Here is a 13,615-nt window from a genome sequence, read left to right as displayed (position 1 = left end):
ATTTCTGGTCCCCAATGGTGTTTTTATTGGCCAAGAGTTTGTATCCTAGTAGAAAACTCGAATGGGCCTAAGTTGGATCTGTCTGGGCGCTTAAGCCTGTTGTAGCGCGCTTAAGCGCCCTAGGACAGTGAATTCTGATTCGCGTTGCGCGCTGAAGCGCTCTGAGGGGCGCTTAAGCGCGCTCCTCGCGACAACTTTTTCTTCTTGTGGCACGCTTAAGCCCTGAGTTGAGGGCTTAAGCGCCCAGAGGCAGTAGCTATTTGCGTTTTTAGGGAGCTTAAGCTTCTGAATGGGGGCTTAAGCTCCCACTTCTAACAACTTGATAAGATCTTCAATCTTATTGTTTTTGATCTTCTTCTATCATCTCTTGATCTCATCTTTTCTAGTTGTGATCTCTATTTATCCAATCTTCATCTTTGACTCCTTTTTTCAACAAATCCCTAAAAAATAGCAAAGATGATTCCATTAAACAAAAATTCAGATAATGTTCATGATTATTATATTAAGCCCTAGTTTTTGACTTATTTAACTTGATATTTTATATTAATTTAGTCTATAAAATAAGATAAACTAAAGGTTTATCACTACTAGTAGACAATATTAGAGCCTCTATAATTACACGTATTCATGGTGTTTTATTTGGGTTCATTGATCATTTTAATATTTTTATAAGGAATATTTGCAAGTTGACACCAAACATATTTTTAATTGTGGGTGGTCAATGTCGCCACCTTTCTAACATCATCATTTTTCCTTTTTCTAAAAAAATTAAATTAAATTGAGTGCCACGGAACCGTTTGAATTTTTATCACTCCCAAATTCTTGGATTCTCATTCCAATAATATTACATTTTTTAATTATTTTAATTAATAATATATTAATTAAGGATTGAGAATTAGTGGTTAGCGATATAAGATTAGGAATTAGTGATAAAATAATATTTTATCAATGTTTTGTAATTTTTCTTATTAATTTATGTTATAAATTGAAATTTAATTATTAATTATATAGGTTAAATTTTTATCATTAATTTTTAGTGATTGAAAAATTAGTCAATAATGAATGATTGATGAATAATATTTAGCGATTAGTAATCTTTTTTTTTTTGAAACAAAAGGAAAGTAAAAGACAAAACAGCAAAATTAAAACACACTAGGCACAAGCCTAGGCCAGTGAACTCCCATTTGGTCACTCAGCAGGCGGTGCAAACAACCAGACGAAGATCATCAAACAACTGGATAGGCCAAGAAAAATTGCTAGCGTACACAGCGAGCCGGTCCGCCACACCATTACCCTCACGGTGGATGTGCGAGATCTTAACATTCCAATCTTTGGCAAGTTGTATCTTGATACGAAGAATCAAAGCATATGAAGGATGGGATGAACTGCACTCCCTCAAGGTGAGCTGCTGAGCTAATTGAGAATCCCCTTCGAGCCAAACTTTTCTAAATCCTTTGAACAAAGCTACCTCCAAACCTACAAGGATTGCCCAAAGCTCTGCATTCAAAGCCGTTTCACTTCCCAAATTTTTACAGAATTTCATTATCCAGTCCACGGAGCTGTCTCGAAGAACTCCCCCACAGCCAGAACTAAAACCATTAGCAGAGCTGGCCCCGTCGACATTAATCTTAATCCAATCCAAAGGTGAAAAAGTCCAAACTATTAGACTCTCCCTTCTGCTACGCTGGTTGACTCCCGTTACTGGTAGCATCTCCCTGGCCAACAAAACGCTATCCTTATAACCCAAGGCTGCTCGTGTGATGCCCTATGCATTGTTCTTTGTACCATTAAAAACCAGGTTGTTCCTAGAACGCCACAAAAATCAAGCAGTGATCCCAAAAAGAAGCTGCCAATGGGGATCGCTACTCCAAGGTTTAGTGTAAACGACATTATGCAAAATCCAATCATGAATATTCAACTCCGAAAACTCCTCCCAGAATTTACGATCCACCATTAGCCGCCAAGTATACATGGAGAGGCTGCAATCTCTAATGGCATGAAGGGTAGTTTCACGAGCACACTGGCACCTCGGGCAAAAATCGGTCTCAGACATTTTGCGCTGGAGCCTCCTAGAATTAGTCAAGAGTTTATCCCCCATCATGAGCCAAAGAAAAGTTTTAATCCTCTCAGGACCATCACATCCCCAAATACAATCCCAAGGGATGGTGTTATCGGTGCCTTCATTATTATGCAACGTCTTGTAAGCACTCCTAACAGAAAAAACACCATCGGATGACTCGCCCCAAATAACACAATCCTGGGCATCTATCGAGAGAGAGAGGGAATCATGTTCATGATTTTCCTGATGATTTGGTCTGGAATAAGATGTTGAAAGGCTGCCCAAATCCAATGGCCATCTTTGTTAGCGTAATCAGCAACACGAAGATCTGCTACATCGGTAGGGACTTGGATTGAAGGATTCTCTACGAGAGGGCCACAACCAGGAAGCCAAGGGTCAGACCAAAAAAGGATAATATTTAGTAGTCTTTAGTCATTAGTTATTAATAATATTTAGACATTAATTAGTAATTGTAGTAGTTTGTGAATCATAATTATTGACTTTAAATTTAATTGATATGATATTTAGATACTTATTATATTGTGTATTTTATATTTTATAAGTTATAAAATAAATTTTAATTCTTATATTAATATAATTTGTTATTAATTTAATTTTTAGTGATTCAGTAAAAATTAATGAATGAGCAATGATTAATTGTTAGCTATTAATAATTATTAATTAATATTTGTAGTAGTTTCTAAATTATAATCAGCGACTGTATATTGGATAATAATATAATATAATATCTAAGTTAGTATTAAATTACTATATTTTTTACTAGTGATTTGATAATTATAAAAAAAAGTAATCATTAAATTAATATTAATTTTATTTGTTATTAATTGTGCAAATATTTTTACAGAAAAATATTTCTGCAGTTAATGCAGATAAATTATCTGCATTTACTTTCAAAACGACGTCGTTTTAGGATTGAAACATTATAAAATTATAATTATAACTATAATAACCTTAAAATAAATTAAAATTACAAAATTATCATGATTTTCGTCCCAAAACGACGTCGCATTGAGTTTACTACAGATAAGTTATCTGATGTAACTGCAGAAAAAATGAACTCATATTTTTATTAGTAGTGACATCTCGTATTCCCAGAGAGATGGCTTCATCCTAATCATGCTGTCGATAATGTGGTGTACATGCAATCTAAACATTTCACTTGGAATGAAAAGTCAGGTTAGGAGCTTGACCATCAAAGTAGGAGATTAGCATAATATGACGATGTCTCATACTCCATAGCCTTGTATCTTTGTTGTGTCAATTTTCTCGCAGTGGCTAGGATGGGTTGTATGGAGTTATGATATGAATTTAATGTCTTCAAAAAATTGTTTAATTTTTTGAACATTAATATATATTTTTTTCAATTGTGCTAGCATATAGGGTTTGGGATGTAGGGGGATCACGAAATCGACTACCTCCAATGGAAAATATATTTGGAGTCAACCCAAACCCACAAATATAATCCTTATAAAAATATTAATATGGTCAATGAACCCTCTTATTTGTGTGGGTGTATTTTGTAAAACTATAAGCCATTAATTTATCATGGTAATAAAAGCTACTTGTTACTCTAATACACCCCTCACTTTATATGTGAAACCTTGCAAATTGTGAAAGAAAACGACAATAATTGTTGCATACACACAGGGTAACAGACATAAATAGTTATAATTATTTAAAAAAGTATATGGTCTTCTTCTTATTCTTATTTTTATTATTATTATTAATGAAAAACTTCAAAAAAAAACTTTATATATTTTCTCATAATCATTTATCTCTCTCCGAAATTTTGAATCATTTACACCTCTAATTTAAAGTTTCTTTATCACTTATCTCCTAAGTGATAAAGAAACTTTAAGTAAGGGTGTAAATGATTCAAAATTCTGATGAGGGATAAGTGATTCTAGAGGAAATTTACAAGATTTTTTTGAAATTTTCCCTTATTATTATTGATAAATAATTAACTTAGCTTGTGACTAATGTTATGGTAGAATTTCTCACTTCTCACTTCTCATGTAGAGACTTAACTTATAACCAGTGTTACAGAGTAAGATTTTTTTTAAGAATCTAAAGAATCAATGAAAAAGGTATGCCAAAGGGATTGTGTTGAATGATATGTGATATATGAGTAACTAGGTCTTACACCAATGCAATCACAATAGATTTTATTTTATTTTATCTAATACTGATTTCCTAAGGATGTGGTTTAACCAATTGATGACAATGCAGATATTATTTTCAATTGAATTAAATAAATATTTATATCAAAAGCAACAATATTATTTATTACGATCAATTAAAAACACTACATTAAAAAAAACTTATTGCATACCCCAAAAAAGTGGTGTTTAAAAACCCGGCCCGGCCATCGATCCGGCCGAGGTCAGAGGTCACGGAGTCACGGGTGCAACCGGGGGTTCACGGGATCACTACGCTGACCGGTTTTATATATTAAAAAATATAAAAATATATATCTATATGAAAATATTTAAAATAAACCACCAATCATCAAAGATTCAAAATATACTTAACATAATTCACCAATTACAACCACAAGTCAATATTACACAACCTAATTAAAGTATCAAGATACCAAAGTACAAAACTCATATTCTAATTGGGTCACTACGATGACCCGATTCTGCCTCTTTTGATAAGGTCCCTAACAAAGGAAAATTTAAAGGAAGTAAGAAAGAGTTTTTGTTTTGCATCGACGACTGTAAGGATTTTATTTGAATGGGTAAAACTTTTACCTTTTCTAGAAGATTCACAGCAGCGAGGTGAAGATTGAAGACGTCTAGGTCGCTGGGAGAGAAGAGAACGATTAGATTTAGGTTTACAAGCATTTTTATTTTAATTTTTTTAATAAAACAAAGTTGTTTTATGGAATTTTTAAAAAAAAAAAAAAACATGCAGTGACCCTTTTTTACCCATCTGACCTGGGAGTCACTGAAACCCGGCCGGGTTTTGGGGGTCGGAGGGGTCGATATGCATATAGGGTCCAACTTGTGACCCCAACCCTCAGAGGGGAGGGGTCAGGGTTGACCCGGGTCAACCCGGGAGGCGGGGTGGGATTTTAAAACACTGCAAAAAAGTTATGGGATATATCATTCATGAAAATAAAAGTTTATGGTGATTATGAATCAGGCTGATATTATTATTAAATAATTAATTATCATCTTTTAATTATGCTATTCTATCAAAGTATTATTGAACAATATTAAATGATTGTGATAAAGTAATGAGTTATAAAAATAATTAAGAAGAAAAAAGAATCCAAAATTAATAAATTTAATTGAAAAATACTAAATGGTGATGACAAAATAATTAGTTGTGAAAATAATAATGAAGGAGCATGATTGAAAAATACCAAATGGTAGTGATTAGGTGCTAAGTTATAAAAGTAATAACCAACCAATATCATTGAAAAATGCCAAAAAAATCAGATATAAAATTAATAATAAGGAAAAATAGTCTAAAGGTGATGATAGTATCAATATTTCTTATTTAGAGGAAGAATGCATATATAAATAGATGGAATTTTGGTAGAAGTTGAAAGAGAAAGAAATTAGAGAGAGTGAGAAACAAATAATGAGAGTTGAAAAATAATCAAATAGAAAGATAAAGAAAGAAGGGTATATTATGATGGGATAGGATATTGTGACACCTAAATTATGTTACACCCATGTGACACCCAGTCAATCTCACCGTTAGATCGCTTATGTTGATCCAACGGTTATATTTATTTCCATCTTTGTATGGTCATGATTTCTCAAATTTAATATTTTATATTTATTTCTACCTTTGTATGGTTATGATTTCCCATATTTAATGCTTTCACTTTAAATTTGGGAAATCATGACCATACTAAGATGGAAATAAATATAACCGTTGGATCAACATAAGCGATCTAACGATGAGATTGACTGGGTGTCACATGGGTGTAACATAACTTGGGTGTCACAATATCCTATCCCTTAATGTTTTTACAGTGAATGTAAATAAGTTATCTACATTCACTCTCAAAATGACGTCGTTTTGGGTTGAAAATTAAAAAATTATAATAAAAAATATAATAAAAAAGACTATTATAACCCTGAAACAAATTATAATTATAAAAATACTTTGATTTTCGCATCAAAACGACGTCATTTTGAACTCAATGTAGATAAATTATCTACATTGACTGTAGAAAAAGCGAACCCATATTATTAACTTAATAGTTTTTAAGGAACAAAGTAAAATAAAGCAGGATAAGGTGGTTTTCTTTGTTTAATGATTTTTATAACATTGGTTATGATGATATTTGATTAATATTTTGGTTTGGATAGTATTGAAAAATACTATGGAATGATATTATGAATTTTGTGAATTATTTATGACTTTGTGTTTACACTTGAAAAAGATTACAATATTGATTAATTAATTTTTGAAATTGTGATATTTCTATGATCGATTTTGTCTTGAGAAATGTATATAGTATGGTTTATGGTTTTGAAATTGGTTTTGAGGGAATGACTTGTTCAAAACATTATAAGTTCCTATCAATATGTGTTAGCCTTGGCGACTTATAGGCAAAGAGCCTATTATTGATTTATTTCATATGGGTAACATGATATTATTTTTTCAAACGGGGAGTCTAGCATTGTGATCACATTATATTTATAGATAGAGAGCCTAAGATCGACATGTTGTAGTTTTGCTAAGTACATCCCCATTTGAACGCATATGTTATGGATTTTGTGTGTGTGTTGTGATTTTTTTTTTTTTTTTTTTTGTATAGGCGGAGGGCCTTGGCCCATGAAATACAAAACAACAACTAACTACCGAACGAAAACGAAAATTGACCACAGTTTGTAGAATCTTTGGCCAAGAGCCTAGTTATCCCCTGAGGTAGATGTTCAAATCTACAAAGAAAACTTTCAAGATTGTTTCCATTCTTGGCTAACTAGTGTGCACATCCATTTGCTTCCCTGTTGATATGCCTCCCTTGAACCTGCCATTCTTTCTTGCCCCACGCCCTGACTTCTAAAGCCACAGTTGAGTGTCTTGGATCCAGGTTTATACTATGCAAAATATTAATTGCATCCGTTGAGTCTCCCTCAACTTGAACTCGTTTGTACCCACAAGGGGCGTTTGGTACATGAGATATTTTATTTTGTCCAGAGAAAAAAGATTTATGAGAATATGGTGAGAAATTATTTAGCCCGAAAAGTAACGAAAAGTTGTTTGGTAGGCCAAATTTTACTGGGAAAATTTGGTTAATTTTACTAATGGTACTTTTGGTTGATTGTAAAATATTGAAGGTAATGTTAACATAAATTACCAGTTTACCCATAATTTTTGAATATTGTAGACGTTCATTTTAGCTGTGTGTACATATACTCACTTTTCTTCTCTGATCTTCTCTCTTGTCTTTAATTTCCCACAGTTTAATTTTTGATGTTGTGGGTAATGGATGCAACGCCAATTAATAAGGTAGGGTGTGTAACTGATGTGTGAGTAATAATGGTTTCAGTGTTTGTGGAAAACATCACACTAGAAAATGGAGGCTTGATTTCATGCATGTTGTAAATGGCATTCGATGTTATCAAATGGAATGTGAATATTTTGAAATATGAATGCTCAACGCGGAGATGTGCAGACGAAGACGACGAAGCTTTCTCTTCTCTGCGATGTCTACTTACACATTTGTAGATATATTACAAGAGGGCATTTTGGTCTCAAATCATTAAAACCAGATTCTGATTTCTTGGATAAAAAAATACCATGTGTTGTGGGGTATAATTTTTTAGTTGTGTTTAGTACAAAACTTGAATTACCATAACTTTTTTTCCTTGACTTTTTTTAGGTTTCCTTATACCAAACATGGCTAAAAAGTATTCTCCACCCACTTATACCAAACATGGCTTTTTTTTAGGTTTCTTTGCCATTCTTTCTCGCCCCACGCCGTGACTTCTAAAGCCACTGTTGAGTGTCTTGGATCCAGGTTTATACTATGCAAAATATTAATTGCATTCGTTGAGTCCATCTTAACTTGAACTCGTTTGTACCCACAATTCCATGCTTGTTTCAGTCCATGAAGTAGGCCATGAAGTTCTGTGTAAAGAACTAACTTAACCCAAAAGTTTAAGCTGATGGATGAGGTTACATTAATGGTTTTATATATCTCTCACACGTCCCCTCACACGAAAGCCCATTGAGCTTGAAGGATGGACAATGCACAGGTCCACCTACCTATGTTGAGAAACTCCACAAAACTTAATTAATTATTAATTAAATAAGGGCGGTGAGAATCGAACACGTGACACCGAGGCTCTGATACCATGTAAAGAACCAACTCAACCCAAAAGCTTAAGTTGATGGGTGAGGCTACATTAATGATTTTATATATCTCTAATATTCTGCATCTAACGGGTTCGTACAACTGTGTAATGCTGAAAATCTGCCTTTCTATTGCCCATAATTCATCTCTTAAAAGTCCACTACAGCTAGCATTACTGGTTTGATTAGATTGTTTGCTTATCAAGCATACCACTTGATTCTATTACCCTTTTTTATGTTATCAAGTTTCGCTTGCTATGATTTTCATTCTTTGCTCATTCGGTTACATCATACTGACCTAAATCGTGGTTATATATTTTATGATAGATGAATGAGATAGCTTTGTGGTGAGTCTTACACTATGTTCATGTAGCGATAATTTAAATAAAAAAATGTTATTATGTAAATTTAACACTTATTATATTCAGAGTTACTCAATTATTTCTACAAATAAATTGTAATTTTGATAAAATTTATATATTATGATTTAAATTATTATAGTTAAATATATAGTTGTGCTAATTAAGCTTGTCAGACTATCCAATAATAATTTGAGCGTGGATCATAACTCAAAATTTAGAAATGTTAAAATTTAATTGAATAATGAAACTTTTTATGCACATTTAATTATTTAAAATGACGGATTAAACATGGTGACGTTATAATAACTTATAGACTCTTTATTCTTATTAAAATTTTGCTAATTTATATGTGTTAATTTTTTATTTTAAAAAATGTATAATAGTCATGAATTTTTTTAGTCCTTACAAACTTTTATTTCACAAAAATTAATGTAACATAATAAATTTAGATTAATAAATATATTTGGAAAAACTTTAGTTTCATCCATTGTGGTTACAACAATTATCACTTAACTCCTTGTGGTTTCAAATTTATTACTTAAACCCATTGTGGTAATAGTATTTAGCCCCTCAAATGTCTAAAATAACCTTATTATTTAAAATACCAATAATACTCTTAAAAAATATATTGTTCTAAATTATATTTGAAATGTCAAAAATATCCTATTTGAAAAAGTAATTCTGATTAAAAATATATATTTTTCAAAATTTTACTTTTGATCTTAACCATTTTACATAATGCTTCCCTAATCATTTTCTGATGGAAATGTGGACAAGAAGATGTTTAAACTCCTCCAACCCTGGTAACCATTTATTTATATAAGTAATGTTTTAGTAATAATTTTGGCCTTAATGTATCCTTTCTTACATAAAGTCGTGAATATGGCAGTATATGTTTCATTCTTGATATGTAAATTGTTTTGAATTCAGTATAATTTTTACTATGCACAACAAGAATGCACCGAGACATTTTATTTTGCAAAAAATACATGTTGGACACGTGTCAGACACCGACATATTTCGACACGCGATTAATATCTTTTCAATATATGATCAACGTTCCATCACATGATTAACGTTTTCTCACACTTTTTTTAAGATCCAAATTTTATTTTAATTTATCTTTTAACTAAATAAAAAAATTAATGTATAATTCAAATATTTTCTATTACGAAATTTGATATGAAAAATTATTTTTGTTTTATATTATAGAATTTAAATATTATATTAGTTATACGACTTACTATGAACTAATATATGTATTAAATATAAACTATAATATATATATTAAAAATAATTTTGAATATGAAAACGTGTTCTAATGTGCCAAAATTTTAGAATTAATGTATCGATGTGTCGCATCTTATCACGTATTGATATCGATGCAACATATAATTTGGCAGTAAGCCCTTCTTACCATATGCCTCTACAACTATATTGAGAGTTTCCTCGTCGAGTTTATAGGCATACTGTGTTAATATATCAGTATATGCAATAATCTGTATTCAGTTAGTTTGTAATCAATTCTGTTAGTTAGAAGTTAGTTATTTTCTGTTATTTACAGTTATGTCAATTTTAGCTTGTACACTATAGTCATTAGCTGATGTATAAATATCAGCAATGTGAACTTGGAATACAACTTGATCACTTTACATCTTTCATCAAGATTCAATATGGTATCAGAGCTCTGGTGTCCACACCCTCATTCTTTTTCAGAAATTCCTTTTTTTTTCCTTCTTCTCCTTCTTATTATTCGAGATATCCTTTCTTTCATCAATCAAGAAAATGGCAGATCAAAATCCAAATACAGCTCCATCTCCTCCAACTCAAAATACAGCACCAGAATCCAATCCTTATTATTTGCATCCCAATGAAAGCCCATCGTTGATTTTAGTATCTCCTCCAATGAATGGAAAGAATTTCCATACATGGCAGAGATCAATGCGCATGGCACTTTTGTCCAAGAACAAGGTTGGTTTTGTTAATGGAACCATCAAGAAACCATATGATAATAGTCCTCTTTTTGGAGCATGGGAGAGGTGCAATACTATGATAATTTCTTGGCTTAATCATTCTATCTCGGAATCTATTGCACAATCTGTTCTTTGGATGGATAAGGCAGATGACATTTGGAACAACTTAAAGGATAGATTTGCTCAAATTGATATTTCAGAGTTTCTGATCTTCAAGATGAAATATTCAAATTACAGCAAGGAGACAAATGTGTTTCAGATTACTTCACCCAGCTAAAGATTCTGAGGGATGAATTAAAGAGCTTGCAACCATTTTTACCATCATGCGCATGTGGAGCAGCAACACAAGTCAAAGATACTCGTGAAAGAGATTATGTGATAAGATTCCTGAAAGGGTTAAATGACCAATTTGAGCATGTGAGAGCTCAGGTAATGCTATTAGATCCTCTTCCTTGTGTTAACAAAGTATTTTCTTTAATTCTTAAGCAAGAAAGACGTTTGAAAATAGGAGCCAATGTTTCTGGTATCCAAGATCCACAAACTTTTATCAATATTGCTGAACAACAAAGATCCAGAGGACCAATGGACAGAGGACAGATTCAATACAATCAAAACTTCAATCAAGGAAGAGGTCGTGGAAATAAATTTTGCACATATTGCAAAAGATCAAACCATATTATTGAAACATGCTAACTTCAGCATGGATTTCCACCGGGCTACAAAACTAGAAGACCACATACTGCTGCAAACTTTGCTTCACCAAAATTAGTTGATATTGCTGATAATACTGATGCAAAAAATGAACAAGAAACTCTGAATCTTGCATTTTCAAAAGAACAACATCAAGAAATCCTAGAGCTTCTACAAAGATCAAAACTGACACATTCATCCAACATGGTTCAAACACATTCATCTGCTTTCAATATAGGTAACACAATATCAGGTATAAAATCAAACCATTGGATTCTGGATACTGGAGCTACTAATCACATCACATACAGTTTTTCTAATCTTTCATGTATCCAATCCATAAATCCCATACACATAACACTTCCAAATGGTACTCAAGTTACCAGAACACAGTCAAGCACAGCTAGAATTTCTGATTCCCTAGTTCTCAAAAATGTTCTTTATGTTCCATCTTTTCGTGTCAATTTAATTTCAGTCACCAAACTTCTTCAAGACACTCATTCCTATATCCTTTTCCATGATTTAACTTGTTTCATTCAACAGATTTCAACCAACCAGACAATTGGTTAAGCTAAACAAATCGATGGGCTCTACATATTAAAGACACATGAAGAATTTGTAAAGAAAAGCTTCAGCAATAAAGTGACCTCAAATGATGCACTGATATGGCACCAAAGACTTGGTCACCTGTTATGAAGACTATGTCCATTTACCTCCCTTTCATTTCATGTAATAAAATTGACCCTTGTGATGTATGTCATTTTTCAAAACAACGAAAATTACCTTACCTTTCTAGCACAATCAAAATTGCATCTCCTTTTCAATTAATACATACTGATATTTAGGGTCCCTTTTCAACAACTTCTTTACATGGTCATCGATATTTCTTAACAATTGTAGATAAGTTTACACGTTTCACATGGGCTATTCTTCTAAAGAATAAAGCTGAGGCACGTACCAACTTAAGACACTTCATTGCCTATATTGAAAACCAGTTCAATTCTTCCATAAAAATCATCAAAAGTGATAATGGAGCTGAATTCATTATGACTGACTTCTATCTCTCTAAAGGGATTAAACATCAACGTTCTTGTGTTGAATCACCCCAACAAAATGGGGTTGCAGAACATAAGCACCAACATATATTGATATATTAACATGGTATTGCACTTCTCCCAAATTCATTACAAGAAGCAGACCACTGTATCAAAAAACTCATCTGAAGCAGAATATAGATCACTTGCAAGTTTAGTATGTGAACTTCAGTGGTTTTCATTTCTACTCAGAGATCTTCACATGCCTTTATGTCAACCCATTTCAGTTTTTTGTGATAACAAATCAGCCATTTACTTGGCCCATAACCCTGCATTTCATGAAAGAAGTAAACATATAGATATCGACTGTCATGTTGTCCGTGAACATGTTCAATCAGGTCTTATTCACCTTCTTCCAATTCATTCTGCAGATCAGATAGCAGATCTATTAACCAAAGCTCTCCATCGTACGTTGTTTTATACACTATTACACAAATTGGGAATGAAAGACATTCATATCCCAACTTGAGGGGGGTGTTAATATATCAGTATATGCAATAATCTGTATTTAGTTAGTTTGTAATCAATTCTGTTAGTTAGAAGTTAGTTATGTTCTGTTATTTACAGTTACGTCAATTTTAGCTTGTACACTATAGTCATTAGCTGATGTATAAATATTAGCAATGTGAACTTGAAATACAACTTGATCATTTTACATCTTTCATCAAGATTCAATATACTGCAGCATTTTCTCCAAAAGTTTGATCGCGGACTTGATTTGTGACCGAGACGAACAAAGTTGTCCCACTAACTTATTCAGACAGGAATGGAAAATGATTGCTTTCTCATATGGATTCTGAAAAGGAATGCAACAAAGAAGAATTGAATTACAAAATAGAATTGCTTTATAATTTTTTTTAAGGGTTTGGTGTTTATTCTTTTAAAGAACATAGAATTATGTCATTTTAAGTGACAAAAAAAGATATACAATGAAAATCATGGAGGAGAAAGTGAGTATTTTTAATTTAAATTTTAAATAAAACATACTAGTTTTTACTAAATTGATCATACTCTAAAAGGACAATTTTTTTTTAATTAGGGTCATTTTTTATATTTCACATATAATTTATAATTTTTTGAGTAAGTGTATTA

Source organism: Gastrolobium bilobum, unplaced genomic scaffold (assembly GCF_033153095.1).
Source record: "Gastrolobium bilobum isolate Gb01-03AN ecotype WA unplaced genomic scaffold, APGP_CSIRO_Gbil_v1 utg23035, whole genome shotgun sequence".
In the NCBI taxonomy this organism is placed as follows: Eukaryota; Viridiplantae; Streptophyta; class Magnoliopsida; order Fabales; family Fabaceae; genus Gastrolobium; species Gastrolobium bilobum.
Note: the sequence above shows the minus strand (reverse complement) of the source record.